This window comes from Misgurnus anguillicaudatus, chromosome 15, assembly GCF_027580225.2.
Source record: "Misgurnus anguillicaudatus chromosome 15, ASM2758022v2, whole genome shotgun sequence".
Classification (NCBI taxonomy): Eukaryota; Metazoa; Chordata; class Actinopteri; order Cypriniformes; family Cobitidae; genus Misgurnus; species Misgurnus anguillicaudatus.
Window position 1 is genome coordinate 20,913,882 of NC_073351.2, and position 25,425 is coordinate 20,939,306.

Sequence of the window (25,425 nt, forward strand, 5' to 3'; positions counted from 1 at the left end):
AAAAGGACATTGACGCACACAGGCGAGAGAGTTCGGGTCTTCTCGGGTCCGTTCAGAAAAAACACATTCATTTTTAAATTACCCGAGACCCGATGCCGCTATTGTTGTACCCGACTCGTGTCCGAGGCACATGTGAAACTTTTAGACCCGAACCCGATCGGGTCTCGGGTCGGACCTTGGGTTTTCGGATCTAAGTGGACCCGTGAAGAACTCTACCGTGGAGCCCGACCCCGGGCCTAACATACTACTACATTCAGAAGATATGGACTTGATCACTGCGGTGATTCAGCTTGCTTCTGAAAAGGACCTCACTCACAAGTTTAATTCCGAGTGGACACTTTATTAATGAGGAGCTTCTGCTCTGAGAAACGCCGCCTGCCGCTGTGCTGACAGGAGGGAGAGACGACAGCGCTTGCCTCCACAGTACCGTAGGTTCAAAGTCTGCGTGCGTGTGTGTGAATGTGTGTGTGTGTGTGTGTGTGTGTGTGTGTGTGTGCACGTGTCTCATGGCAATGCATATCCCTCTGTTGACTGCTTTAAAATGCAATGTTTGAGAGATGTCTCTGGTGTTACATGTAATATGTTGTATAGATTTATGGATATTCATAAAATTGTTTCTATATGTAATGTGGTGTGTAGGCTATAGGCCAGGGGTCTCCAACCTTTTTTCATGGGAGAGCTACTTTCTAAAAAATAAAAGTGGTCAAGAGCTACTTGTGTCACGTAATACCTAAATTAGTGAGTTAATAGACAACGATCTATTAACTCACTTTGATTTGAACTCTTTCCACTACAGCATTTTTTTTTAAGTTGCCAGCCAGTGCCAGCATTTTTTTTATATTTTTCACAAAATTTTAATACCTTCAAGAAAATGCTTTTCTTTTAACATAAACATACGATACATCAAATGAAAGAACAAATCCTTTTAAACAACAACAACAAAAAAACGTTCATGTTGTCTTTATTTATACTTTTTATCACCTCTTAGATATGATAGGATTCTTCCAAAAAAAACACATTTTGAATAAAAAAAATCATTTATTAAAGATCAGATTTAGAAAGAGGATCCAAACATACATATAGTATTTTGGATTCATATAGGGATGTGCATGTATGTCATTTTTTCATTTCGATTAATCCATAGGTCTGAAAAACGAGATGCCCTTTTCATTGCCCTGCCCTCAGTTAATCCATTGTGAAAATGAAAATATTTTTATTAAAAACACTCAAATAAAACTTAATTTTGAAGAAACTGCGACAGAAAAATGAACACATAGATTATTAATTAAAAAGATGTTTTAACAGAAACCTCTAACAGGAAAAGTTGCGTGATCAAGTGAAACTAAAGGGTTAATAAACACAAACTGATGCGCTTATATACTGTATGACGCACTGACTCTACATAATATTAAGCCTTGATACAACATAAATGTATTATACAACGTGCATCTGCACAAAATGCAAGACTTAAACTAAGTTATGTACAGGAGAGAAGTTTAACTCCTGTTGTGGATGCACATCATCAGCATGCTTTTAAACACGTCCAGTCAAAGCACAAGCTTCATAATAATAAACAGCCTTAAGTCTTTTGCTATCATTTTAGCGATTAACGTTAGCTGTGTCATGTCATCCTCTCACCTGTTCTCAGTCAAGATGTAATGCTCGTATGGCTCTCTATTTCTTGACATTTGATGTTTATGATATTGAACTTGTGACGAAGTGAATCCGAAAATCACGGCATCCTTTTTAACCATAGCGCCTCGACTCGAGGTGTGTTCAGCTTCAAAGCGTCGCACGGATCGTCCGGTTGCCGTGACGCGGGGTTCACAGACTCTGTTTGTTTTTGGATCATACATGTTAAATTACCGATGTCATATGATACGCCGGTCTACAACGCGATGTCAAACACGCACCCAGTTTACGTACCACAGGCACTTAACCAGACATCCAAATGCGCCATAACCACGAGCGAGCTACCTGCAATTAAGACACGAGCTACCAGTAGCTCGCGAGCGACGTGTTGGAGACCCCTGCTATAGGCTATCTGGTCATATTGCTGATGGTTGTTTAACGTGGTGATTACGTGCTGCGCGAATAGAGTATATATTATTATAAGTATACGTACTGTAGGCTAATAATAAGTGTGCCCTCCCATGCATTTCATATGCCCCCCTTAAGACTGAGGTCTGGCGACGGGTCTGCCCGGCGTGGAGTAATACGGTACCTCACAGCACATCTAATACAAGTCAATGGAGTTGGACAAAAACTACGATAAAACCTGTTGGAAAGCATCTTTTGCAGTGATTTTTGTGTGAGCATATCAGTGAACACCCCTGACCACTCTGTGAGTTTCACGTCTTTGTAAATGAAAGTTTAATGCATTTTAGGAAGGATTGTTCCAGTGCACCTATAAACCCATTGTAGAGGTGGGAGGTGATAGAACAAACACCCGAAAATTCTGGGGACAGCATCCTATGTCCAAATTTCAGTCAAAACCGTTTCATCATAAACAATCTGAAAACAGAGCTTTAAGTGTAAAATACCGAACTTGTCCTTTAAGGGGTGATTTAACTCAAACTGCAACATTAGTCGCTGTTTATTTACTTCCATCACTGCTGATCATCTCAAAACATACACAACAAGTTGCTGTTTCTTCTTTGGATGTGGGTTAAACTTGCCAAGCTGATTTTTCATTGACTGATTTTTCACGTGTGCTACTGCCTACCAGCGGCCTGCATGTGTGTTTGCACATTGACGCGAATGATGACCCAAAAGTATAAATGAAAATCTACGCCGTAGGACCTACGCACAACAATAACAAGCCAAAAAATGTAAAATCATGAAATGGAAAATAGTGGCTCTTTAAGAGATTAAGCGCTATATCTTACACATGGCACAATGCAGGCGGCGACAAAGTGTTTCTTGCTAGTTTTAGTCTGATGCAGTTATCATTTTCACGTCCAGCACCACGTTGTTTAAATAGCCAATGTACTTGCGCTCATCTGTTCGCCTATAGGCAAAAATGCTGGTTTAAAAATTAGGTGTCTTCAAGCGCATTGTTTTTAGTTTAGTAATATGGGCCTATAGGCATGTGTACAACATGCGCTCATTACACACACAGAGACGCGCAACAGCACATAAACATACCAAATATTAAAAATGAAAGAATTACAATGTAAAAGATTATTATGGTGTACGTAAAGATAAAGATGCCTACATGTCATAATGGATAGTCAAGACTCATTACATCTGTCAGAATGACCTATTTTCTGTAATTACGAATTAAATTGATTTTCTCTCTGAAGAAGGATTCAGTCATTGTTCTTGAAAATTCTGCCCTGTTAATAGCGAATTTGCCATAGTGCAAGTGCAACTGGGAATTGGAGATGAGACTCTGATTGGTTTATGATAGTTATATCCCTTTTGGACCATGTGCCTGGCGTGCCTTTTTTATCGTTAAACTAAAGCAAAAGTGGATTCGGACATGTCCTAAGTGCACTTGTGGCATGTAGTTTAGACCATGTGCTGAGATTGTTAAAATAGAAGCCTTTTTTTCTTATAAAAAAGAAAAATATAAAACATTATGAAAAATGATTGTATGCTTCAAACAGGTACTGTAAAAGAATCTGCCTATTTTAGCTTAAATTTTGCAGGTTTATTACTTATCATTAGTCTGAACAGAACATTCTGACATGCTTGTAAATGGGAACGTAAGCTTTCTGCTTTTAAGATTAGTTGAGTGTCTGAAACCTAAGATCAATTAGTCACATCAAGGATATGCATTTGAGTACTCTCATACATTTCAGTAAGTGTCTTGGCTTGATTATGAAAATCAATAATAAATAATAAATTTAATGTATTAATGCATTTTAAACACACAGCTGTTTATTGTTGTTTATAGACATGGCTGAAATGATCAAGGTCACTGATGAAAAAGCATGCGAACGAAGATATGTGCACTGCAATACAGACTCTGGATCTGACCAGTGCCAGAAGAAAGTGCATCTGGAGTGACTCATACATCATAAAACAGTTCAGTTTAATGCAGATAAGAATGGGGCCACCAACAAAGGTAACCATTACAGGTTTACTACAAGATTTTCCTCTTCCGTTCTGTCTATATAATTATTTACGTTTTGGAATTTCTACTGGCACAAAGGAATTGCTAAATAAATGACTCTTATGGGATAAAGAAAAATCTAAATTTATTATTTTAAACATGGGTGCTTGAATTTTAGAGGGAGATGTGTTGTACATTTTAAATGAAGCAAGTTAATGGCATTTTGACCTGTCTGGGCTTTTAAATATTTAAAGGTGTCAGGTCACCATTCTCAAAATGATGGGACTGATCCCTGATGTGGTGTTTTTTAAAAATGTGATATGTGTAGGAGTGCAGCTCACTACATTTATGCAAACCCATAGTTTAAAAAAATAAAATAACCTTACAGTTTGAAGGTCTTTTTCTCAAATAAAAGCTATTGAACAGTTCCTAAACCATTCCCTCGTCACTTACACACACATACACTTTTGCTCATCCATTAGGTTGGATGGGGGCTGCTCTCAATAGCATCCACCAATGAATATTAGTGCATAACACTTCAGAAATGGAGTACAGAAACTAATACCGCAGTTGCGGGATTACGTGCCCATTTACAACAAGAAACCTCGCATTTTAAGACGAATCCCTCATTGTATGAAATAAGTGTCTTCCTCTCAAGGTTGTTTTTTGTATAACCCGAATTGTTCTTCAGACATCTCGTAAATAGGTACAGCACAGATTCACGTAAGCAACCTCTCTCTAGATCAATTCATTTGTTGAATTAAAATACATTTCTAAGTGTGTCATCATTCTATAAATTCAACTGAAAATGTAAGTGCAAAGGGTAATTTATCAGGTCTTTTTACAAAAAAATAAAGTATTCTCCCGTGGCCTTCGTTCTTTTTTTTCACGTGTTCAAGCATTGCTGTACAGTCTGCACAGTCATCATAGGTTAAGGTGTACATAAGAGAACAGCAGTTCAATATTTTGGTCACATATGATTTACCATAGCAGCACTTCTGTGAAGAATTATACATGTTTGCACTGAATAGATATTGGTTTGCGACTGAGAGGCGAGGTCAGGGGATTTGCGTTGTGCGTGACAGAAGTGTGCTAGCTCTGTGTTTCTGTCATTAGAACAGAGGGATAAAGTGATCAGTGCCTGTGTCACAGACTGGGGGGAATGAACATGGATGAATGGATAAACACAATTCTTCGGGCCATGCTTGTGCTTATTGAGTGCAAGGCACCCGGCACGTGTGTCATCGAGACATTGGGATTACAGCTGCTGCATTCTGAACTTTGCATCGCTGCAAACTGGATAATCCATCCGTGGACAGTTTGTTAACCGCAAGAGCCACTTTCTGGGTTCATCAGTGTTGGGAACAGATTAGCGCTGGGTAGTGGATCTCATATGCCCTGGTCAGAGGCCATCCCTGGAGGGCTTAAGGGATTACGGCACAATGAATTTTCTCTCTCGCTCATTCCAATTCCAGCTGATATTTAGTCAAACTAAGACTTCACGGGATGGAATGTCAGAATTTAGGAAAGGTCTAATCGAGTACAGTCGTATTAAAATTAAGGTAGCCCTGGTCTTGTCTGTGGAGGCAGGTGTCCATAATAAAGTAAACTGTAATAAATAACAGATTTGCATATTCTGTATTAGATATCTACTACCAGCACAGCCATCAAAGCTCCAGCATCATGGCTGATTTCCAGTCAGTGCAGTTGTCCAGCTGTACTCCTCCCAGTTTGACTACCTCCGGTAGTTTCCCTACTCCGATCATATGGAGTTGGAGGAGTGGTGGTTGGGGTCGGAGGCTAAGTCTCTGTTTAAAGACAGCACGAGCTCGCTGCATCAACAGACAGGCCATTTGAGCGGAGGGCCTGGGATGAGATGTAATTTCCCATCTGCTTTATGGGCAGTTTTGATCCCTGGGCTCTTGTCAGCGAAGCCCTCGGTAAAGATATCATCAGTAATATAAGGAGGACTCTGGCAATACTCAGGGCCTTAAAAGGCACTTTGCTTTTGCCGGCTCTCTTGAATGGCTTAAGGAAAGAGAGAGCACAGGTCATGAGTAAACGGTTTGCAAACACTATATCGGATTGCACACATTAAGTGGCTTAAAAGAGAGCTCAGACATTCAACTACAAATATGTGACTTCCGTTTGAAGTGCTCGAAATATTACGCTGCCCTTAATTATTTCCTGAAACGCGACGAGTCGGTACGTAGACCGTTCGGCCAGATTGAGGTTTATGGGATGGTACAAATGTGTCTTTTTAGACAGATGAAGCATTCATTGCTCATCACCTTTTGAAACACTTTGAGTCCTTCCTGAAGTCCTTCATGAAGTTTTCAAACAGGGAGCCCTGTGTGTACTATAAATGTCAGTCGAGAATATACAGTCATCCTTTGAATCAAGTCCATTAAAATACTAGCAAATCAATTCCTAAAGGCAGCGGTTGATGAAAATCCTTGGATTTGTAAAGCCGTTGCACCCTGTAATAGATTTTGAAATGTTTACGAGTTGGAATATTTGGAAAGAGCTCCTGCAATTGTCGTCTATAAGCAGAGGGCTTTTTTTGCTCTTTTTTGTTTCGCTCATTACTGACCAGCAGAACTTTGGCATGTATAATGACTTATGAATACCTTGTTAAGTAAAGTACGTACTAAACAGCATGGGTTCTGGCCTGGCGAGTGGTGCGGGAGCTCCATAATATAAAACATTAACTTGGCTGAACCGCAGCATCACAACACATGTAATTGTTTGTTGCCAAACGGCTCTTTAATTGAGAACAACAGTAAATCTGAGGTAGAGTAATTGGCAGACTAGTTGGGAACATGTGTTCACATCCCATGTTTAAGTTTGCATGGGTTGATTTTCTTATTGCCGCTGATACTATTTGGGGCATCATTTTGAACTACTGGAGGAAACGTTACAGCAAACATGCTGTGCAGAATAAGTCAACAAACGTATTGTCCTAATTTATGTTATTTTTATAGGTGGTCATAGTTTGTTGGTCCTGAGAGGTCATACTTGTTGGGGTAGCAATTGCTGCGGCATTCGGAAAACTGGGGATGTGCACATGATTTCTCTGCGGTTTAGCGGTTGTGTTTGTTTTCCTGAACCCAGGCCTCTTCCTGAGAGCTCTGACCAAGATAGATAAAACGTGGAACTGTCATAAGATTATTCCACAATGAGTAAATATGAGCATTATTTGCACAGGTGACTTCATTTTCTGGCTTTCAGATGTCTTCCTGGAATTTGCTTCCATCCCGTTTCAGTTCATCTCATCTCACAAATCAGAGCCATGCATCCCTTTTCCTGCCTCTCTCACATTACATTTCCGCTTATTTTGGCGACTATCTCTCTCTCTCGTTTGTTTTCCTAAACCGCCAACACTCCCCCTCCCTTCACGCTGTTGCAATGTTTCATTATTAGTTCTTCATAATCTCCCCTCCTTGGCCCTGATCTTGATCTTGTCCATCTTGGTTTTCCACTGCTTTTTTTACTCACTTGTTTCATGGCTTTCTTCCCAGCAACTTCTCTTGAGTTTATATTCCTCCTTCATATTCTCTAAAGAAAGCCATCCCTCTCTCCCGTCATCCTTACCAGTCGTTCTGCTTAGGAAACCCAGCTGTTTCCTGCTGTCCTCTGAATCTTACTCTCTCCCTCTCGCTCTCTGGCTCGCTTTCAAATGGGAGGATTGCACTTAGAGCAATAAAAAATCTTTTGGAGCTAGATGACTCTTTGTGTGAGTGCATACCCAGATGTGTCTTCTCAGCCATGATACATTTCTTGTGTAAAACATTCTCATTAGTTACTCAACACTCCTCATTCCGGGCCGACAAGGGTTTTCTGATGACAGTTTCCCCACCCTTTCCACTCTCCAGCGAACCTCCCACCATGAGCCTTAATTTCTCTCTCTCTCTCTTCTTTTGCTCTCTGTCCCCCAGCACCCCTCTGTATGGCAACCGTAATGGCCCAGCTCCCGTCATCACCCAAGGAAACAGAAACATGTTGGTTCGGTCCTCCGTATGCAGTTAGCCAAGTCAATTTAGTTGGGAGCCTTAAAGATAGATTTAGACCGTAATCCTCTTTGAGTTTCACTATGCTATTGACATCATGGAAAAAGGTCCGCAAAGCCAATGGCATCATTTGATGTTGCTTAACTGTTTCACTGACACTTTGGATACCAGCGTAATGATTTGAAACCTGGTCAAGGCACTTATTTTTTCCATGCACTATGGTAGAAAGTGCTCTTGCACCATTCAGGAAGATAATATTGCCTATTTAACCTCCTAAGACCTGAGATTTTGGGGTTAGGAAGAACCAATAAATATTATAACCAAATATTTTTCATTGAACATGAAGCAGTGTAATTGTCCACATGTGTGTACAACAGGTTCCAGTTACACAGAATTAAGTATTATGGTTCAAACAACAAAAAATGTGTTGTCCGTGTATGTGGACACACCAGGTCTTAGGAGGTTAAGTCATTATTTAGTTAGAATGACTTTTTGCATGGTTTCAACATCAGCATATTTAAAAGTGTGCTAATACTAAAATGGAAATCCTTTATTTAATGTATGCAAAAAAAGGATAAATAAAAAAGAGAATTGCAATAAACATATAATGTTTTTCCCAATTAACACAGTGCACTGCTACAATAGAGAGTGGTGCTGTAAGTTTTACAGTTTTATTGCCTTAAATATTTAACTTCTACATAATATAATATTAGATTAATTTAATATATATAATATTGTTTATTGTTTATATTTAGCTTTTTTATAATTCATGTTTTCAATTCAAATTAAAAAAAATTTAGTTTCTTGTAGTCAAGGTATCAACCCAATCTAAGTCTAGCTTATGAGATCTCAAAAGGGTGGCCTGTCCTTCTATATGACATTGAATAAGTCCAGGACAGAGGTACGATACATCACAGACTGCCTGCCAACCATAAACTATGATTAGATGACTCCCCTCAACCTCCAATATCGTGTGTCCTCTGAACTTTGACAGTGGGTTTCAAACCTGTGCTTTTCTTGAAACTGCAAAAAGAACAAGTAAAAGTTAAATATTGGTTTGTATTTCTCCACCACCCATTCTTTATTATTTATTAAATTGCTCTGTACTTCTTGATAGTACTTCTAGATAGATTTCTTGATAGCCTTTAAAAGCATTTTGACGGCACCTCAACCAAAGACTCTTTGCTTTGTAATTTATGCGGCATCTTTCATACTGTGCGCAAACTCTTCAGATTTTTATCCACTTTTGATGGTGCGCTGGACTGTGCGCAGAGGTCTCCCCACCCCACCGCCGTCGCAAGATCCATTTCAGGAATGCAAATGCCTAGGGCTCTGACAGCCCGTGATTTATCTTCTCATCTATCCTTGCACACATCTGCCTTTGCCCTTGTGTCTGCCTGTTGCTCATTCCACCCTCCTTCTTCTCTGCTCTCCCTCCCTCGCTCTCTCTCTCCCTCCTTCTTTGCTCCCTCCCTCTCCCAGGAGGCCAGGGACTCCCCTGCTTGCCCTCCGAGTTCGCCCAGGGCAGCGTTACTGACCCCGCCACCCACCGCTCCTCGCCCGTCGTCCTGCCAGGGTCAGACGGTGCAGTGGCAGGATGGAGAGGTCTCTTTTCCCAGTGGAGAGGTGCCCTGAACCGCCACGGCTCTGGTGTGAGTCTGGACACCACAGCCGACTGTAGCCGCTAAGTGCTTTACAGTACAGCATGAAAACACAAGTGACCTAATATCCACACTCGCTCTCTGTCAACAAGGATTACGCTCTGCCCAGAGTGAAAGAAGGCTGCTGGCGGCCAGGCAGCCGGTGCTGTTTGTGTGCCTATGTGTGTGTGGACAAACAGAGCGTGTGATGAAGACGATACATGTTAGTTCTCGTCCTGCAGGAGAGCATCAAAAACGGCAGAACGGCCATGGCCATCCTGCCGTCGACCCTCCCGACGGATCACCCTCGAACCCCCTGCCCGAAAGCTTTAAACAACTGCTTACAATTCCACCACGTCTGCTCTGATCCTCGCTCAACAGGCAGTGCAAGCAAGGACGTCCAATGTTTGTCTCATCTTCGTGCCCTCTGGCCTCACACAAACACATACACACATACGCTTCTAAAAAACAGAGCCCCCTCGCACCTCACGCACCACCGCTGCCTACCCCATCCTGATTTCTCATTTACTAGTCCACACTTGTGCACGGACTGCTGAGAAATGGGCGCCTGGTGTGAGGTCAGGTGTTATTCATCACGCCGCGTCTGGGCGAAGCGTTGACATTCGTAAAGGCACTCGCTCTGCTGCCATTGTAATTGAGTCTCCTTGTCTTTTCTAGGACACAAGCAAATATAACTATGTCAGGATGCCTCACAGCTATATATTACCCAGCTCAGTAAGAGAGACAAAGGGCGAGTTATCATTTGGACGGCAGCTAAAGAGAGGGAGGGAGAGACATGTGGACATGTGCAAGGTGGAGTTTTGAACACTGGGGTTGGGGGGCGGGCTGTTTTTTAAAGTGGGGTCGATGTAATAAATGAAGCTCAAGTTCAAACGAAACTCAAACGTTGGGAAGATATAGAAGAATGCATTTTAGATAGACTCGTGTGTATTGTTAGTCACTGTAGCATTGGGGTTTTAAAGTCTTAAAATAAAGCCATGAGAGGATGTCCATACAAGGCATTCTCTTAGTAACGTGAAGCTGAGTTGAGTGGCTTATTGCTTTTATAAAACAGCAACAACTGCATTGTGATTAAGTTTAATATGCAGTTCAATTTATTATTAATAATATTATGAATAAACAATTCATCCACCGAGTAATATACTTCATGTAGGCTGTTTGCGGTTGCTAGGCAACATAGGATCTTGGTGCATTAATACAGAATGCGCTGTACTAGTTGTGCATTTATAGAAAATTTTACAACAGGTTAAAGCTGGGCTCCGATCTGAATTCAGCATCAGAGTTATCCATTTAAAAAAAAACGTAAATGTCTTTCCCTTATCATGTTTACATTTGTGCAGCATTTTTGCTTTTCAGAGGTTGACCCTCGGTTTGACTGCAAAGTAATTTTGTGCTGTTTTCAAACTCCCTCACAGTTTTTTCAAGGCAAAAAAATGTGGCCTTGCTAGGTCAAGACCACAGCTGGGTCATGAAGTGAAAAAGAAAAAAGTAAGGGAGAATGAAATCAAGCCTGTGTTGACATTCACGGGGCAAAGGGCCTGTGCACATTTGCAGAGGTCATCGGAAAGTAAACACCTATTAATGGTTACCTGCTTGACGAACAGATAAGCGGGTCGCGGTAATGATTAAGCCACAGCTTGCTGGGTTACAGGCCATGTGTGTACAAAAGCACGTTAGGCGAATTCAGGTCCGCGAGGGTGCTAAAGAAACAAATAGGAATCGCTATAGGACAACAGCCTGTGAGCTGTTCTGAATCCAACCACCAGTTCTGTAGGAGAGACACACACCTGTGTTAGTCCAGTAAACCACACTTGTCAACAGCCATTAGCACATTCATGCAGGTACCGCACTGTACTGTGGGTGGCTTGTTGACTGTACAACGCAGGTTAGAGAGAGAGAGAGAGAGGGGCCGAGAGACATAGAACGAACGAAGGAAAAGAAAAAAAAAACACTGAAGTTCACAAGGTCATTTCCAGCCCAGGGATAAAGTAAACTGAGCGAAACTGCACAAGCTGCAACTTATCAGCCCGCCTGCATGCCAGAGCTTTCTCTTCTGTGAGTGTGTGTGTGTGTGAGCGTTTCAGAAAACAAAACAGAACAAGCTGATAGTTTTTGGTTCAAGTACTTGTATCTTCCTCTGCTCAGAAACTGTAATCATGAACTTTCTCACGATTCAAACTATTATTAACGGAAATTTAAATCTGTTTGACTTAACCAAGTACTGTTGTAGATATTCGTGAAATGTAATTAGAAATTAGACTTCATAACCTCCACTATTTGGAATAAATCTTAAACGCTGTCCTTGAAGGAAGCAAACATTCACTTTGGCTTTTTTTTTAAGGGAATTGTTGTTTTGGTGCATTCATCAAATCGTGTGATGTGATCAAACATTTTCAGCGTGTCTTAATGAACGCGATCTTAGTCGTAATGAAAGAGATTCAAGGCTACTTTAAAGCTCTTCACTTTGTAATGGGAAACAGACAATTCCTCTCCACACTAAGTTTATTTTTTATTAATCTTGTCCTTGGCAGTCTTTAAGGGTTAATCAAAAGCATGATGAAAAAGGGGTTTTATATAAGGAAATATGTTGAGCATTTACGCTGGTGTAACTGAGATATTTATGAATTAATTCTTTTTAATTCAATTTTTGAAAGAATTTAAAGAGATACCATTTGACCTTTCTCCATCAATTACTTTGAGGTGTTTGAGTTTTGGACATTCAGAAATTCCAGACAATGACAGTAACAGCTTATATATTAACATTGCGGCATTTGCTTTTAATATTACACAAGCATGCGGCACACTTTTAAACACTTAAGAATAAATTCAAAACATTGTTAACATTTCTCTAAACTGGTGGAATTTAATTGTTTGTTTTCCCCAACACTTTTCTAGAGGTCACTTATTGTAATATGGCTTTTCATACATTGTAATGCTTGTAATTCATGGTCTACTTAAATCTTATGCCATTCAGTTAAAGCCTGTGTTTCTCAAGAGTGCTTTAAGTAAATCGGTGCTATTTGCTATCTATTGCTGTGCTTATTCCAAAGGTCAGGGGTAACCTTAGCAACTCAGGTCGGTGTTAATTAAGAAATGATTTTATTGTTTGCCATCCCTAAAGCTCCATTACAATCCCGAAACCTCCCTCAAACAAATATCCGATAGATACTTCTGCTGAAGTGAGGAAATCCAACAGCCAAAAACTTGGGAGTGGGAGAGCTGTCTATCTCACCTCCCAAAAAATAGTTTCTTAAAAAAATGGAGAGAAACGAATGGTCATCTGGTTTCCATTAGAAAGATAAAATGGTTCACTTGGAGCCTTTTACCAGCCTCTTTGTTTCTGGGAGGCGTCCATGCTTCTCTCTCCATCATCAACCGGTTGACACAACATTAAAGGCTTCAAACGGCCAAGCGGTCCCCTTAATCAAAAACTAATTGTAATAGATATCGGAGGAGTCCTAACACTCTGACCGCTTGGGCTGGTATCAGTGGTCCAAAGCTTGAGATGCCATTAAACACAACACAGACCTGATAGCTGCCACAGGCTAAAATGAGGGAGGGGGGAAAAACGTGCTAAGTGCTACATGTGGCTGAAAAGACACATGCACTGTGAAACCACACTCCTTGAGATAAGTTCACCACCGTCCTGTCAAGCTGTGTTAGTTAGCAACAAAAAAGGAATTTGAAAACAAAACATGAAAGTGGTCCTATCGAGGCGGTTGGGAATAAGGCTGAAAGGCCGAGAGAAAATGTCAGTTTGGACGAAAAAAATCTTAAAGGCCTGAGAGTCTTATCAGTCCCAGGAGGGGCACTGCATATTCTTTTACTCTAAATATTTCTGAAGAAGTCCCGGGAGAGCATACCATGACACATTTCTTTGTATTTTTAATGTGTAAATGATCTAAAAATGGATACGTATGTATTTTTGTGAACTTTCGAAATGTGATTCCTCTTTAGTTCTCATATTATTTTATGCAAAATGTTTTTTTGTAAAAACACAGCGAAGTGAATTGAATGATCACAGTAAAAGTTTTTTTTTTTGTTCTCATTTTATCCTGTGTGGGTTACTGTAAATGAATAAATGAATTAATGAGAAAGTTTATGCTACAGTTTTTCTTGTGTATTACTTAATGTAGGTTTGGTGTTTTTGCTTAAAAATGCAATGTGTTTAAATTATCCTCAAACACAACTTCTATACACATATATATATATATATATATATATATATATATATATATATATATATATATATATATATATATATATATAGAGAGAGAGAGAGAGAGAGAGAGAGAGAGATTAGTATTGTATCTGGTCAGTTTTAAAGGTCCCGTTCTTTCTGTGTTTTGAAGCTTTGATTGTGTTTATAGTGTGCAATATAACATGTGTTCATGTTTCACGTTTAAAAAAAAAACGCGGTATTTTTCACACAATTAACTTATCTGTATAGCGCTGTTTTCACTGTTCTCAAAACAGGCTGATGTCTTCCTTGTTATGTGAAGTCCCTCCTTCAGAAATACGTAACGAGTTCTGATTGTGTAGCTTAATTAGTGTGTTGTGATTCGACAGCAGCTTAGCTTAGCAGAGTCATTTGGGCCAAAGCTGGTGACTCACGTATTGCTGTGGGCGGAGTTTAGTCCAAAAACTGTTCTAGTGACGTCATTAAAGCAGGAAGTAGAGGGCTGTAGTCCAAACAGGCCGTTCTCTGTAGTCTTTGAAAGGGGAATTCTGTTAAAGAAAATAAATCGCCTGGCAGTGAACTTTGAGCTTTACCATTTTGCAAATATTATTTATGCTCTAACAGCAACATTACACACTAACTAAAGTTTGAAAAATGGGATTAGTAAGAACGTGACTTGTAAAAAGAATATTTTTTATTTCACGCAAAATCCGATATCCGTCGTGTTATTCTGTCATTTTTTTCTCTCTTTTTTTCCAAACCACGACAAATGCCAGTCCTCCTTTTCTGCAGAATGCAATAAATCCGCTCAACAAATCACAGCGCAGCATTCCACGCATTGTAAACACAGCCCAGTCTCACGAAATTTTGTTATATAGTCACGTATTTTTTAAATTCTTTTTTCGTGATATTATCAGGAATTTCTGTGTTTTTTCGTGATCGTATAACGAATTCCTGTTTTCATGCGATTATCACGTATTTGGTTACTCAACTGTTTTGTCCTATTTTCTTACCATGGTTGCTTCGGTGTAGGGTTAGATTTACATAAAATTACATCCCTACCCAAACCCAACTCTAACCCTAACGCCAGGCGACATATAAAAAAAATCAGAAAAAATTGTATAAACCAATATATAAACTGACATTCTAATGCAAGCACCAAATCTAACCCTAAACCCAAGCGACAATGGTTTAAAAATAAAAAAGCAGTTGAGTAACCAATACGTGATAATCACACGAAAACAGGAATTCGTTATAGGATCATGAAAAAACGCAGAAATTCGTGATAATATCACGAAAAAAGAATAAAAAAAATACGTGACTATATCACGAACCTTTGTGAGACTGGGTAGTGTAAACAATAAAGGCAGCGCTTTCAAAACACACAGAATCGTAGTTTTCCTCATCTACTTTGTACTTCGTGATCAACAAACAAAAACAAAATAATACTTGTGATGGCATTGTTAAACCTGTGGTGGTTTTCTGTTGGATTGAAGAAACATAAACCATCAAATCAAATAATTTACATAAGAGGCACTCAGGCGAAGGAAAAATGCCGGCTGGTACTTGTTCTCATATGAAAAACTTTCCATTATTTTACTCAAAGTCAATGAAAATCGAGCAGGACCAAAACATTTTACAGCTGATCGCTGTCAAAAAAGTTCAGTGACAACGTCCCAAGGATGACAGTAGTAATGACAATGTTCTTAATGTGACAAAGTGAGTGTTTTGATTAATGTTTTTTTAATCAGTGTATAGACGGTTTCAGCAACAACATAAACAAGCGGCTGTCGCGGTCCGCATGTAACTTCCGGTAAACTCCGCTAAGAATAAATAACAACAAAGTTCTTTAAACGTAGTTTATTTAAATAACAAGCAAAAAAGCAACACATAGATTACCTAGGAAACCAAAACATTTGTTATTTTCGACGAAGTAAAGTTCGGATCCAGACGTGTGCACGTGCGTCCGATGAAACCCTCTATACCACTAGTCAACTAAATGAATATAACATGGCAAAGATGAATGCACATTTATATATTGATTCAATAGATTTATAGCATTTTGGAAAAAAATACATTTTTTGCGGAAAAATATTAAGTTTTTATAATACATCCTTGAAAATCAAATTATGGATTAGAATTTTTAATGTTTTTATAACCTAAAGATGCCATGTGAAAGTTTGTAACACAAAATAGTGGTTTTCATCTTGTCACTTTCTTGGTATAGAAAGCACACTGAAACTAGTCAAAAATGGATTTATTGTGTTTTAGAACCAAACTCTTCACTGTAAAATAAGTCCGTAGAATTTGCAGCTGGGTTGCCGGTAATTTGCCGTGGATTTGCATTTGTGTTGTTTGCTGGCAGGAGTTTGTTCAAGGTTGAATGAACATTGAACGTTTGCGGGTCTTTGTCTTTACAGAGTAGAACTAAGAGAACGGCATCAAGCAAAACATTCTGGGAAACAAAATCTGAAGCAAAAAACAGAAAAAGGTTGATGATGATTTCTGATTCCCAGAGTGCTTTGCATGAGGCTGTTATTGTATGGTTTTATTCTGTAAAGATAAAGACTTGTTGGTATTTAAAATTTATTTGGCTTTGAGCAAACTCTTGCCCAGTAAATAACATAAATGTAAATCTACGGTAAATTACCGGCAACCCAGCTGCAATAACATTGAAATTTCTACAGATTTTTTTTACAGTGTTCATTTCTCTTCTTTTTTTGTTAATGACTGATTTTAATGTCGATATGTCATACACAATCATACATTAGTTTTGATTGTTTAAACATTGTTTATATCAGTATAATTTTGCCTGGTCTAGTGTGCATATGCCTGTGTTGTATGTTTGTGTGCGTGATTGAGAATTACTCCGTGACCTTAAACATTGGAAGTCAGTATGTGTTGCCAGATTTAATTAAACTAATTGATTCCTTTGCATTTTTATTAGCAATGCTCATTAGAATATCTAGACTTTCAGACAGGCAAGACAGATAGGAACTTTAAGGAGCTCTTTCTCATGTATATTAACCTCTCTGACACTCTACTGCTTAGCATATTGGAATCTCTGTCGAAATTCGTGTCCAAGACTGGGGCGGTCTGTCTTGTCAGAATGATCCATAATGCAATTCACATCGCGAGCAGATGATTGAGTTAAGAATTAGGACTTCAGATACACTTGTCTTCCCTGCACTTGCCTGACTAAGGGCAAGGCCCATTCCTCAGCAGTTAGTTAGGCAATCTCTTAATAAATCACACTGGTGAAAAGTAACTGTGAAGTTATCCCAGATCAAATTGAGATTGGTGGGCTCTATCGAAGTGATGCTAAGAGTGCATTAAGAATTTGATAATGTTATCTGTGTAAATTGGATCGAGAATGATGGTGGAAAATATGTCATAGGTCATGCCATGTGATACTATTAGAAACACTAATGTTTAACACTAAGCTTATTTTATCTTAAATAAGACAAAGCTCTGCCACTAATTTAAAGATGCAGTATTTTCTTTGGTCCTGTCAGTCAGCTGTCTTTAATAATAATCTAGCCGTGGGTTTCATAGTGTCTGTGTGTTTACAAATGACATTCTCACTCTGTCGCAGGGTCACACAGAGTGACATTTCAATAGCTCAGAGTTGAAGGGCCAGTAAACCCCAAAATAAACACTAATTAGGTGCTTGTGTCACCTGACCAAAGAACTTGAGTCTCTCCCCAATTATTGCTTGTCATATTGAATTATCACGTTGACTGCTAGAGGCATTACATTTTGTAAAAGCACTTTATGTAACAATATGACTAATAAACAAGTTTAATTGTGGTCACAATAATATGTTTCACACTAGTATTTCAGCTCTTGGTCTACTGAAATGTGAAGGTCACATACAACAGGTTGTTTTGATTATATTGTAAAGAACCTTTCATGCACTCTTAAAAGTAAAGGTGCTGTACAAATTGACTGTATGATTTCATAAAAAAACTGTAACAAATACCATCTTGTTGCACAAAAGGCACACTGTAAAAAAATACTTTGCTGCCTTAAATTTTTGTTAAATCAGATTTAACAAGTCATGTCAACTTACTATTATTTATCTTGACAAGAGATGAGTTGTTACAACTTATAAAATGAAGTTGACTTTTTTCAACTATATTTTATAAGTTATAACAACTCACCGGTAGTTGTAACAACTCATCTCTAGTCAAGATAAATAATAGTAAGTTGAAATGACTTGTAAATCCAAGTTAATTCAACAAAAAAATTAAGGCAGCAAAGTATTTTTTACAGTGCAAAGACTATTAAAAGCTAAAATGCTAAAGAATGTTTAACTTTATTTTTAATTTCTTTTAAATGTTGTCATTTCATTATAATATATATTCATGTACACTGTGAAAAATCCAACATTTTTGTCAAATCAACATATACTTTTATGTTACTTTAACTTAAAAAATTTACTTGTTTTTGTAAGTTATGTTAACTTATTACATAATAGTATGTTGAACTGACTTGCAAAACCAAGTTGATTTAACTTCATCTTCTACCCTATACCTATAAAACTAATTCATACACAACAACATTGTAAAAAGTGAAAGCTTCTCTACTTAAAAAACTTACGTCAATTGGTAACAACTAAACATTTTAATTTAAACTTTTAAAAAACTTTAAGGGAAAAATTTAAGGTGAAAAAAACTTTAAAATGTTACTTCAACTGGTAACACCTAAAATATTTAAAAATTTTCAACTTAAAATTTTCTAACTTTTTAAGTTAAACTTAAATATTTTGGGAGTTACCAGTTGAAGTATTATTTTTAGTTTTATTTTTTACAGTGTATGTTTGCAGTGTTTGATTTATAATACAATTTGTTCTTACCAATTTGTGGTAATTTGACATTTAATTAATATTGAGTTTTGGGCATGATTTACTGGTACATTTTCAAAGATTTGCACTCACAAGTACACTGAAAAAAAATTATTAATACAATTTACCCTTTTTTTTTTAAAGTAAGTGGTCGCAATCAATTAATTTAAGCTACATTTAAACAAAAAAAAAAAAATAGAAATACAAAACAAAACAAAAAACTTTTGTTTAAATGTAGCATAAATAAATTGATTGCGACCACTTACCTTAAAAAATTGAGTAAATTGAATGAATACTTTATTTCAGTGTATAGCAAAACCTGTGCTGAAAAAAGTTTGTCAAAATATGTGCCTCAGCTCACTGGGGCAGTACCTTTTAAAAAGGTCCTAATATGTACCATTTGGTATAGATATGTATACATTTGGTGGAAATATGTACTTTTGAGATACCAATATGTACCTCTAAGGTAATAATATGAACTCTTTAGGTGCAAAGTTGTAGTTTTTGAAAGGTTACAGCCCCAGTGACAGCTAGGGTAAACAGAAAATTCCCTTTTCAGATTCAAAACCCCTTGTAATTTTCGCTTCCATCCTGCACCCAAATATATGCTTAATAATGTAATTGTTTGGCAAATGCATGGCGCTCTCACCCAACATTGTCTGGCCCTGGGTACATCACTCCCCTGTGGATAACAAATGGACCTTTTCTCCCAGAATTTGAGGCTAAACGATGGTTTCGCTTAGAGAGCAAAGTGACTGTCCATCTTCATAACAGTGCTCTCCATCAAAGAGCAATGAGTCCCATCCCATACGACTGGCCCTGATTAAACACAGGCAATGGATATCCCCCTCCAACCCCCACTTTTCTCTGCCAAGACAGAGGAAAGCCAGTCCTGCTATGTCAGCCCTAGCACCTGCAGCTATCAGCTTCTTTTCTCTTGTAATAAAACACCACTCACATCTGGAGCACTGAGATGCTCGTTGCTCCCGCCACTGCCTGTGAGTAACGTCTCACGACACACTTTCATTTGATTCAAATTACCAAATGAATTGTACGTTGAAGAGGTCATACAGAAGGGTTCACAGGTTACAAAGAGCAATGGTTATGGGCAGTCAACCTTTTCTTGCATTACTGAGCCTTTTTCTAAATCACCTTTACTTGAATTAGCCTATAAAAGTAAAACAAGGCTGTATAGAAGTACAAACATTTGCCTGTTTTTCTTTGTTGGAGAGTTTTGCATTATAATTGTTTAAAATACCGTAATAGTAGCCATCAAAACTATAGACAAACACAAATTTAACTAAAAGAATTATGCAGTGGCCTAAAAAATTTTCTTATATCTCTCCATCATCTTTATGAAATTAATGAAGTTTCTAGTAAAAAGTGAAATTAAGTGGATTAACTTAAAAAATATATTTCAATTGGTAACACCTAGAAAACTGCTTTTTTTCAAAAAGTTGAAAAAGCTTACATTTCTTTATGTGGTACCAACTGAAGTAATTTTTTAAGGTTTTTTTACTTAAAATTTTCTCACTTCAACTGAAAAATCTAAATTGAAAAAGCTAAAATTTCTTTGTGTTACCAATTGAAGTAATTTGTTTAAGTAGATACAACTTTTACTTTTTACAGTGTATATAGTATGCTGCACTGTAAAAAATACTTTGCTGCCTTAAAATTTTTGGTTGAATCAACTCGGATTTACAAGTCATTTTAACTTACTATTATTTATCTTGACTAGAGATGTGTTGTTATAACTACAGGTGAGTTGTTACAACTTATAAAATTAAGTTGACTTTTCTCAACTATATTTTATAAGTTGTGACAACTCATCTCTGTTGACATGACTTGTAAATATTAGTTGATTTAACAAAAAATTTTAAGGCAGCAAAGTATTTTTTACAGTGTGGACATTTACATTATACTGAATATTTTTATTTGTTCATTTTAAAAATAAATATTTTATAATTAATTTAGTAGACGCTATTATTCAAACTAACAAATGAGAGAGAATTAACATTTGTGCTTTAAACATGCAATGTAAAAAAACTTTTTTTTGTTAAATCAACAAAGATTTACAAGTCATGTCAACAGAGATGAGTTGTCACAACTTATCAAATATAGTTGAGAAAAGTCAACATAATTTTATAAGTTATAACAACTCATCTGTAGTTATAACAACTCATCTCTTGTCAAGATAAATAATAGTAAGTTGAAATGACTTGTAAATCCGAGTTGATTCAACAAAAAATTTTAAGGCAGCAAAGTATTTTTTACAGTGTGCTGTATTTTTTTTAGTACTGTTTTTTCATAGATTTTTAATAACATTTAAGTTCACAATGTGTAAGAGTGCACAAAATACATTTTTACATTTAAATCATACATTTTTGATCCAAAGGTTTTTATGATCATAAAGAATTAGGAGAAATTAATAAGAAATTTAATTAATAAGAAAGTGTGTCTTGACTTTTAGTATATACACTTTTCTGTTTTATTTAAAGGGGAAAATAATAGATTATATGAACCGTTGGAGTGATAAGTATGAGGCAGTTCACTGACTTTTATGACTTGTCGCCTGCTGTTCAGATGACATATTTTTATGTTGTAGTCTTGCTGAAAACTTTTTCTAGCCATGTCTAGAAGGGCTATTGAGGTTACCACAGATTACATTGACGAAGTAATGGTGTGTAAAATTTTTGCTGAAAGGCTTGTCATAAAAAAATAACTAACTAAGCAGCACAATATCATAAAGTAGTTTACTGTCTTTTAAATATTTATCTCTATATTTATATAACTGATTTCTAATTCCAAGTGTCTGTTTTAATGCTTAATTTCTCATGTTTTTATAGTTTGTTAGCTATTTGTGTTTTTTCAGTGCATGTTTAATTCATATTATTTCTCAAACTGATTAATTGTTCTTATTTAGTAAGTATACAAAACTTTGTCTGTGATTTAAGCGATTACAAAAGCTTTTGGTATCATATAATCTCACTCGCTGGCACAAGAGCAGAGTTTTCGGAGAAAGTCAGCAAAGTAAGCGGACTCTACAATCTTGATATGCTTGTCTTGTTTTAGGGTTGGGTTTCCATCAATTTCAAGGGGGTAAAATCTTACACCACTGAGGCTGCAGGCACAAAGCATTGCAGAGCTATCACAGGATGAGAGCTTGAAGCTCTTAGGAACATTAGCCTGAAAGAAAACAAACATGGGTCAACCGAATTAACCCAACTCCACACTGCCAACCAAGGAAAACTCCCAACAAAGAGCCTGTCATCTCTTACTGACAAGGGCCAATCTGTACACATTGACCTGAAGTGTCCTGCAGACCACAGGAAACTCTCCTACTTACAGTATATTTAGCCGAATACATAAAGTAGCATACCAATAACTTAATAGAAACATTACTACCGAGCCCCTAAGGTGACATTGGAGTTAAAAAAAAATGTAAAGTTTTATGTGCTCACGCAAAACCTTCATGTGCAGAATTTTTTTAAGTTTAGTTTTGCATGCTCACGTGCGTACGCGAAACTAAACTTTTTAAATTTTTGCTCCATGTCTCCTTAGGGGCTCCATACATTTTATGCAACTGCTTAAATGGTAAGTAAAACTTACTTAAAAAAGTGGATGCAAAAATTATGCACTGTATTTTTAAAGTTTTCAGACTATCATAACCCTTTGCATGCAACATGCGTGCATTATCTTTAAAGTCATACTGTAGGTTGCGGTTTAATCAAACATGTCTCCGTTTACACTTATTGGATCTGGACCATGCTAGTGCAACATGAGGTTGTGTGTATCTCTGTGTGCTACACACAGCATTACTGTAACAGCGAGACATTAGCTAATGTCATTATCTCTTCCGTGTGGTCAAAAGGCTTAATCTTGTGTTATAGGATTTATACGGCAGGAGCGATCTTACTGGAAAAAGAATTGGCTTTTTGTCAAGGTCTTGGATAACAGGTTCAGATGCCCAGCTAGTATGGTATTGTAGTATCAGTGTACACATTGTTAGTAAAGCACGCTGCAGGTAAATACAGACAGGAAGTGTTTTGCTTTTGGAAACGTAAAGAAAATGACACCTATACAGTAGATGTATTTGCCATATTTATTGCATGATGAACAATTTGGAAAAGCACATAAATGGTGTTTATTTCTGTAAGCAGGTGCACAGCAGATACATATATGTTAAGCAATTATCCATAGTGAGGAGAAAATAAATGATAAATGCCTTGAACTTGATTTAGCATTCGATAATGCCACAAAGGCTTGTATAAAACGTATTAGTCCCACTACGCCTAGTCCTCTATTTGTCCACATGCCGAGTGGCTCGGCAAACAGGTGTCCATTCTGAATGACTCTCCACCTCCCATTATGAAGTGCTATCTTTATTAACAGCCCTGTATTAAACTGTCATTAGCTACACTCCTGTCTTATGCAGAAAAATGAATGCTATGCCTATAATTCTTTTCATTTTTTTCCTCAGCTGAGTATAAATGTCAACGTCCTATTGTGTGCATTACAGGCATTCCCACATCAGTGCTGATTGTTCGATGTGTAGTGGTGGGAGCAGAATAGAGCATTTGATTTCAGATAATATACAACCAGACAAAATGCCACTGGACTTGGCAGGACCCCTATTGTCTAAGCTGGCAGGCTGAGCCAGAGACCTCAATCTGAGACAAGACAACGCTGGGGACTGCAGGAAAAACACCCTGTGGTTTGGATTTTATTGACAATTTGCCAGGTTATGTGATGTCACTGACAGCTGGAATTCATAACCTTAACCTTTTCAGGTTCTGTGACATGTAAATCTTACTTACTTGGAGTACGATGCCCACACAAGTAGTGACATGCATGCACAAACTTTAGCATATATGTCACCCTGTGTGTAAAAAAAACAAGTTTCCAAATCTAATTATGAGATTAGGAGCATACAGTTTGATTCTTACATTGATTTTAATCTTTGACATGACATGACCTTTACAGAATGTTCTTTACATTATGTGAGATAATTTTATGTAGAAAACAATAAATCATAAAAATGACTTTAGCTTGGTATTTATAGACCACATCTATATGTCACATCTAACAGGTCCAAATGGTGATAAGCATGGACTTTATTGATCGCTGTTTGTCAATAACTGTCTTGTATGTGTCTGTGTGAATGTGCTATTATGGACATACACTGAGAAAAGAGATGACTCTTCTCCAGTGTGTGTGATATAAGCACCAATAAATTTATTTCAAGAGGTTAAATTGTACTATTGTAAATATTTTTGCTGTTATTATTACTTCATAGCATCCGCAACTAACATCCGCAATAGAGGACAATGCAAACATGGTGGATCTACAGAAATGTATATATTGTACATGCACTTGCATACTTTTATTAGTGGTATTATTTAGTATACTAAATGCTAATGAATTGTTTATTAAATCAACTAACTGAAATAAAAAACCTCTGATAGGTCATGATTGTCAATAGATTTTTTTTAAAGGGGACATATCATGAAAATCTGACTTTTTCCATGTCTAAGTGCTATAAATGGGTCCCCAGTGATTCCATCAATCTAGAAAATGTGAAAGAGATCAACCCAGTAACTTAGTTTTGGTAAACAATTATCTGCAAGCATGTGAAAAAATAGGTCATTGAAATTCATCTGCCCTTGTGATGTCAGAAGGGGATAATATCGCCCTTAATCTGCAATCTAACCCTAGCTCTGAGATCAACTAATTTGGGTGATTTTCACGAAATCCAGACTTACTGTAGAAGGTGTCCAGCATCAGATTTTTTAAAAAGCCCTTGAAGCCAATTATTATTTTTTGCACATATAAGATTAAAGTCTAAACTTACCATAACCATTATTTTTAGAGGATTTATTCTTATAGAATTATTTAAATTTTTTAGATTATCATTATAAAAAAATTATCATTACCGCAACATGATATTACATTGAATATATGCATTTACAAACTCATGTTTCGGTAATGAGAACTAAAAAGTGAAAAAAACAATTTTAAATCAAACTTTTATCTGGAGAGAAAAAATAAGAACTGCTTACCTCGTAGCCATCTTGAGTGTCACAGTCAATTATGTCCCTTCCAACATTTTTTTTTAATGTTAGTTCCTCGAGGGCTTATACAATTATTGAAAATTGTTGCGGAGGATGAGAAAATTGGTCTTGGACACATTTATATTCCTTATTATTGTCTCTACATTTACCAATGATCACCAAATACCACATGTTTCTTTACTGTAAATGTTTATAGTATAACATGCACTGAAGCTTTTTATTTTTTTGATTTTTTAATTATAAATATTTCCATGTCAAAGAACCCAAATCCAGTCATGGACACGTTGTGGTAATGAAAATTTTCCCCTTAAATTTGTAACTGTATGCTTCTTATTTTGATACTCTTACTTTGTATTTATTTTTTTATCAAAATGTTTGATGACACCTCATAAGTCTAATTTGCGAGAATCAGCCATTTGCATTTTAAAGGACACACCCAAATACTGCACATTTTGTTCACGCCTACAAAGTGCCGATTTTAACATGCTATAATAAATTATCTATACGATATTTTGAGCTAAAACTTCATACATGTACTCTGGGGACACCAAAGATTTATTTGACATCTTAAAAAAGTCTTGTGAAATGTCCTCTTTA

At 37.1% G+C, this 25,425-nt stretch overlaps 1 long non-coding RNA gene across 1 annotated transcript in view; it reads left to right on the top strand.

The window, feature by feature from the left end:
* LOC129419615 (uncharacterized) overlaps positions 1–23,641 on the top strand; it is a 353,983-nt gene extending 330,342 nt beyond the window's left edge. The window contains exons 6-7 of the long non-coding RNA XR_012357709.1: positions 3,902–4,072; positions 23,277–23,641. This is a non-coding gene — a long non-coding RNA (uncharacterized lncRNA). The remainder of the gene's footprint in view (positions 1–3,901; positions 4,073–23,276) is intronic.
* The last annotated feature ends 1,784 nt before the right edge of the window (positions 23,642–25,425 follow it).